This window comes from Balaenoptera physalus, assembly GCF_965194825.1.
Source record: "Balaenoptera physalus genome assembly, chromosome: 19".
Classification (NCBI taxonomy): Eukaryota; Metazoa; Chordata; class Mammalia; order Artiodactyla; family Balaenopteridae; genus Balaenoptera; species Balaenoptera physalus.
Window position 1 is genome coordinate 10020399 of NC_138900.1, and position 5990 is coordinate 10026388.

Here is a 5990-nt window from a genome sequence, read left to right on the forward strand (position 1 = left end):
TGATATGTAAATATGTTTTCACTGCAGAGCCATGCAGTATATTAGAATTTTCTCTTCACAAACTTCTAAATTTTTGAGAATTAAATTTACCTCTGTCACTTGCTTAATTTTATTTGCACCTATACTTAATATTTTTCAAATGTTCCATGGAATCTTCCATATTACTAACAGCTCACTCAAGTTTTTTTTCCTCCCTGCTAAAGTCCTCTCTCCTACTTGAATGTGGGCTTGATGCTTTCTAGGCCTACACTAAGCTATCCTGGACTTCCCTGTGTTGGATATTGTTTCCTGGATTCCATGTCTATCTTTCTTTGTTGACTCTTCATTTTGCTGGAGCACATGCTCCAGTCGTTCCCTTAAAAGGGAGAGGAAGAGATAAAGATTTTTGAGTTCTTGCATGGCTTAATATATCTTCACTTTATCCTCCAACTTTATTATGGTTTGTCTGGGTATAAAATTCTAGGTTGGAAATATATGTATCCCTTGAAACTCAAATCTGTTTTCTTCCTAAGTTGGAATGCAAGTTTAGATAACAAAGGAAACCTGTTTGGTTTTTTGTTTTCCCCTCAGATTTGTTTTCATTCTCCCTCTGCTTTGAACTTGTATTTGACTTGCTTTATTCTGGAAGCATTGGGGATCTTCGCTCTTTCTCTTGTTCTGAAATTTCATGAGGATATGCCTCACTGTAGCTTTTATTCATTAATCATTCTGACCCTAAGTCTGTCCTTAGAATCTGGAGACTCATAGCCTTTGGTTCTGGGAAATTTTCTTGTATATTTATGTGTTGGTTTCTTCGTGTGTGTGTGTGTGTGTGTGTTGGTTTCTTCTTTGTTTTCTTGCTGTCTTTTTCTGGAATTTTTATTATTTGGATGTTGAAGCTTCTGGTTTGAGCGTTCAGTTTTCTTATCTTTTCACCACTATTTTCCATCTCTTTGTTAATTTTCCCCTTACTTTCTAGGAAATTTCCTTGACTTTATCTTCTAATCCTTTTATTAAAATTTATGTTTCATCTATTATTTTGAATTCCCAAGAACTCTTTCTTGTTATTTAATTATTCATTTTTCATAGCCTCCAGTTCCTATTTTATAAATGTGATATCATCTATTATCTTGCTAGGTATTTTTTATAGTATTTTAGTTACAGGTGTTTTTGTGTTTGTTTTGTAGCTTTCTTTTTTTTCCTGTGTAATCTTTGTTTCTTCTGGGCTTCTTTATTTTGTATGTGTTTACACTAGTCTGATCTCTCTTTTGCACAACAGAGATATGTTAGTTTCCCATTACTGCTATAACAAATTATCACAAACTTAGTAGGTTAAATAACACAAATTTATTGTCTTTTAATTCTGGAAGTCAGAAGTCTGAAACAGGTCTCAGTGGGCTAAAATCAAGGTGTTGTCAGGGCCATGTTCTTCTGGGGGGAATCTGTTTCCTTGCCTTTTCCAGTTTCTAGAGGTTGCCTATATTTCTACCAACAGTCTGTTTATGATGATTTAGTGTTCTCTGAGATTATAGAGATTTACTCTACCTTACTCCTCACTTCCTTCTGAGTCCTCACTAGCAGAATAGCTAACACCCATATTTCTACAAATGGTCTGCAAGGCTATCTAGGCTTTTCCCATCATCTTCTCAACATTCTTCCAGCCTCTGCCCATTGTCCAATTCCAAATCCACTTCCACATTTTTAGGTATTTGTTACAGCAGCACCCCACTTCCAGTACCAAAATCTGCACTAGCTTCCCATCGCTGCTTGTAACAAATTGTCACAAACTTGGAGGCTTAAACAATACAAATTTATTATCTTACCATCTGGAGGTCAGACATCTGAAATGGGTCTCACTGAACTAAAATCCAGGTGTCAGAAGGGCTGAGTTCCTTTCTGGAGACTACGGGAAAGAAGCCCTTGCCTTGCCTTTTCTAGTTTCTAGAAGCTGGCTGTATTCCTTGGTTCATGGCCCCCTTCTGTCTTCAAAGCCAGCTCTTGCATCTCTTCCATCTCATACTTCCATTGTCACATCTCTATCTCTTGACTCTGACCCTCCTGGCTCCCTCTTTCACTTATGGCTACACTGGACCCATCCAGATAATCCAGGATAATCTCCCCATCTCAGAATCTTTAACTTAGTCACATTTGCAAAGTCCTTTTTGCCACATAAGGTAGCAAAGGAGAACAAGTAAACAAGGAGACAGGACTTCCCTGGTGGCGCAGTAGTTAAGAATCCACCTACCAACGCAGGGCACACGGTTTCGATCCCTAGTCCGGGAAGATCCCACATGCTGCGGAGCAACTAAACCCGTGCACCACAACTACTGAGCCTGCGCTCTAGAGCCCGCGAGCCACAACTACTGAAGCCTGCGCGCCTAGAGCCCATGCTCCACAACAAGAGAAGCCACCGCAATGAGAAGCCCATGCACTGCAACAAAGAGTAGCTCCTGCTCGCTGCAACTAGAGAAAGCCCACGTGCAGCAACGAACACGCAAAGCAGCCAAATAAATAAATAAATAAAATTTAAAAACAAAACAAACAACAAAAAAAACCCCAAGCAGACAAAAGTCCCTGCTCTCATATTGAAACAGTATCTGGAACTTTGATTATATTTAGCAATTATTACTCCTTTTTTTTGAGATGTGCTATGATATTATGGTTATGTTTTTACAAAGAGTCTTTACTTTTAGAGCTACATTCTGAAATACTGATGGATGAAATGATATGATGTCTGGGATTTGCTTCAAAATAATCAACTGGTGGGAGGGGAAGTGGTTGGGGTGTAGATGAAGCAAGATCAGCCCTGAGTTGAAGATTGATAAAGCTTCATGTATGTGGGGCTTTGTTACACTATCCTCTCAACTTTTGTATCCATTTGAAATTGTCCTTAATAACCGGTGATAAAATGCCCCTGGTTTTGTAGAGCTGACATTCTAATGGAAGAGACAGACAACAAACAAAATGATAAGCAAAAAATATATTCTATCAGATGCTGATCGCTGCTATGGAAAAAACTAAAGCAGAAGTGGATATATTGTGCCTGATTGGAGGTGTATTCATTCATTTCCTGTGGCTACTGTCACAAATGACCCCAAACTCAGTGGCTTAAAACAACACACATTTATTTTCTTACAATTCATAAAATCAGAAGTCTGAAGTTAGTTTCACTGGGCTGAAACCAAGGTGCTGGCAGGGCTGCCCTCCCTGCAGAGGCTGTAGAGAAGAATCAATTTCCTTGTCTTTTCCAGCTTCTAGAGCTGCATTCTTGACATTCCTCGGCTCTGCCCTCTTCCTCCAACTTCAAAGCCCACAGCATGGCATCCGGCTTCAGTGTAGCAGTGCCTCTGTTTCTGTCCTGCTGTCAAATCTCCCTCTTATGAGGACACGTGATTACATTTAGGACGCACCTGGATATCTCTCAAGATCCTTAACCATCACACCTGCAAATTCCCTTTTGCCATATGCGGAAGGAAAATAAAAATGGAGTCAGTATCGCTAAGAGAACTCTCTAAAGTGGAGCTGAGAGGCCATCGACGAAGTGTGACTTACGCACATCCCAGCCTGGATGGAATCTGACCTTTTGATCACTTATTGTCTTAACATAGGCATCAAGAACATCTGCCAAGGGACTTCCCTGGTGGCACAGTGGTTAAGAATCCGCCTGCCAACGCAGGGGACACGGGTTCGAGCCCTGGTCCGGGAAGATCAAGCAACTAAGCCCGTGTGCCACAACTACTGAGCCTGCGCTCTAGAGCCTGCAAGCCACAACTACTGAAGCCTGCACGCCTAGAGCCCGTGCTCCGCAACACGAGATGCCACCGCAATGAGAAGCTCGTGCACCTGCTCGCTGCAACTAGAGAAAGCCTGCATGCGGCAACGGAGACCTAACGCAGCCAAAAATAAATAAATAAATAAATAAATTTATAAAATTAAAAAAAAAAAATAACATCTGCCAAAAATGCAAGATACTTATCGGACCCTAATCCTAAAATAACTCATGACAGCCTATCTACTTGTGGGACCCTTACCCTAAAATAACTCTTGATTCCTTAAGGACAAGTATTCCCTGGCTTGTGTCAGAGCCAATCACGATTCTCACCAGACAACTTTAACAACCTTGTGGCTTTTGTTTTATAAGCCCCTGATGCTTTCTCTTCTTCAGAACACTCCTTCAGTTTTACCCAAATCTGTGTCTCCTGAATTGCAATTCTTTTTTTTCTTTTTAAATTTTTATCAGAGTATAGTTGATTTACAATGTTGTGTTAGTTTCAGGTGTACAGCCTGAATTGCAATTCTTAAGACCCCATATAAACTCTTGTTTGCAACCTTCTGTGTTTTGTTTTTGGTTGACCCATGTAACCTATGAACATTCATAGGTTCCAGGGCCTGGAGATCTTTGGGGACCATTATTCAGCCTATCCAGGGTGTATTGCAATTTAAACAGGGTAGTCAGGGAAGGCCTCGCTGAGGAAAGGACGCTTGAGGAAGACTCTAGGAAGGCTTGAGGGAGGTGAGGAAAGAAGCCATGCAGAGATCTGAGAGAAGAGCCTTTCAGACACAGAGAATAATGACTACAAAGGCCAGGAGGAGGCAGGAGGCAGTCATTCTAATTGACTGCTGTCAACCACCCCTGCTTCCAGGTATTCATGCCCTTCAGTAGCCCCTCCCCCTGACTGTGGGCTTGTTGTAGTGATGTATCCTAAGGAATGCAATACACTAGGTCCTCACTATCCATGGGTTCCGCTCAACCAACAGCAGATTGAAAATACAGTCGTCCCTTGGTATAAGCGGGGGGGATTGGTTCCAGACCCCCACGGATACCAAAAATCTGTGAATACTGAAGCCTGTCATATAAAATGTCCTAGTACGGTTCGTCTTCTGTTTCTGCGACTTCTGAATTCGTGGATACGGAGGGCAGACTGTAAGGAACTTGAGCATATATTCACTGAGCCCCTGCTCTGTGCATGTCCTGTACTGGGTGGCAAAAGGCACACACAGTGGTGACCAAGACAGTCTCAGCCCTACCCTCCTGAGGCTCACAGTCCGGTAGGGGAGACAGAAACGTCCCCAGGGAGTGACGACCCAGAGTGGGCAGGGCTGGGATGAAGGTGGGATGGGGAACAGCACCTGGCCTAGCTGTAAAGCCTTGGGCAAGTTTTTCTCTGAGACTCAGCTTCCTCGCCTCTAAAGTGGCGATGATGACCCTTACATCAACAAATGACATTAATCACAGTCATACAAATGAGAATATACTTCCAAAGTTAGGCAAAGGCTCTGACAATAGGTCCTAGGGAGCTAGTAGAACTCATGATCGTGGTGGCGGTGGGGGCGGGTGTTGAGCCAGTTAGTGAGGTTGCTGACATGACCTTGAGCCTTAAGAGATACCACAGAGATGCTCCTTGCAGTACCATGTACGAGGAGAACAAACTGGGAAGAGCAAACACACGTGACATCAGATAGTTGGGAATAAATGATGGTGATGTCTTCCACTTCAGAGAAGTTTGTGCTCCTCAAGCCACATTCCAGCCCCATCTTGCTGCTTAGTTCCCTGCTTTCCACTTTCCTTTTTGCCTGCAGTGTCGTCTGCCCCACATTACCCTGCCTCATCCCTACTCCTCACCTTAGTTCTCAGAGATGACTCCTCCGGGAAGCCCTCTCTGATCCCCCAGGCTGGGTCGGGAACCTTGTCTGGGTTCCCCCATTCCAGCCCTGGTTACTTTGTTAAAGTGTGGGGAAAGGAGGGAGGACATCTTAAAACCAAGAATATAATAGAATGAAACTGAGTATATATTCGCTACTCAGATGATCTGGACGGATGCCGGTAGACAGAAACCCAGTGAATGGGATCGATTCTCTCGGTCCTCTTCCTTCCATGTTTTGTTCTTGGTACTCGGCGATCCTCAGCGATGCCTCCGGCACCGCCGCTCCCGGAGCCCGCCCCCGCATAGCCATGCGCACGCGCATTATCCCGATTGACTTCGCCCTAGTGGAGTGACGGGCGGGATCAG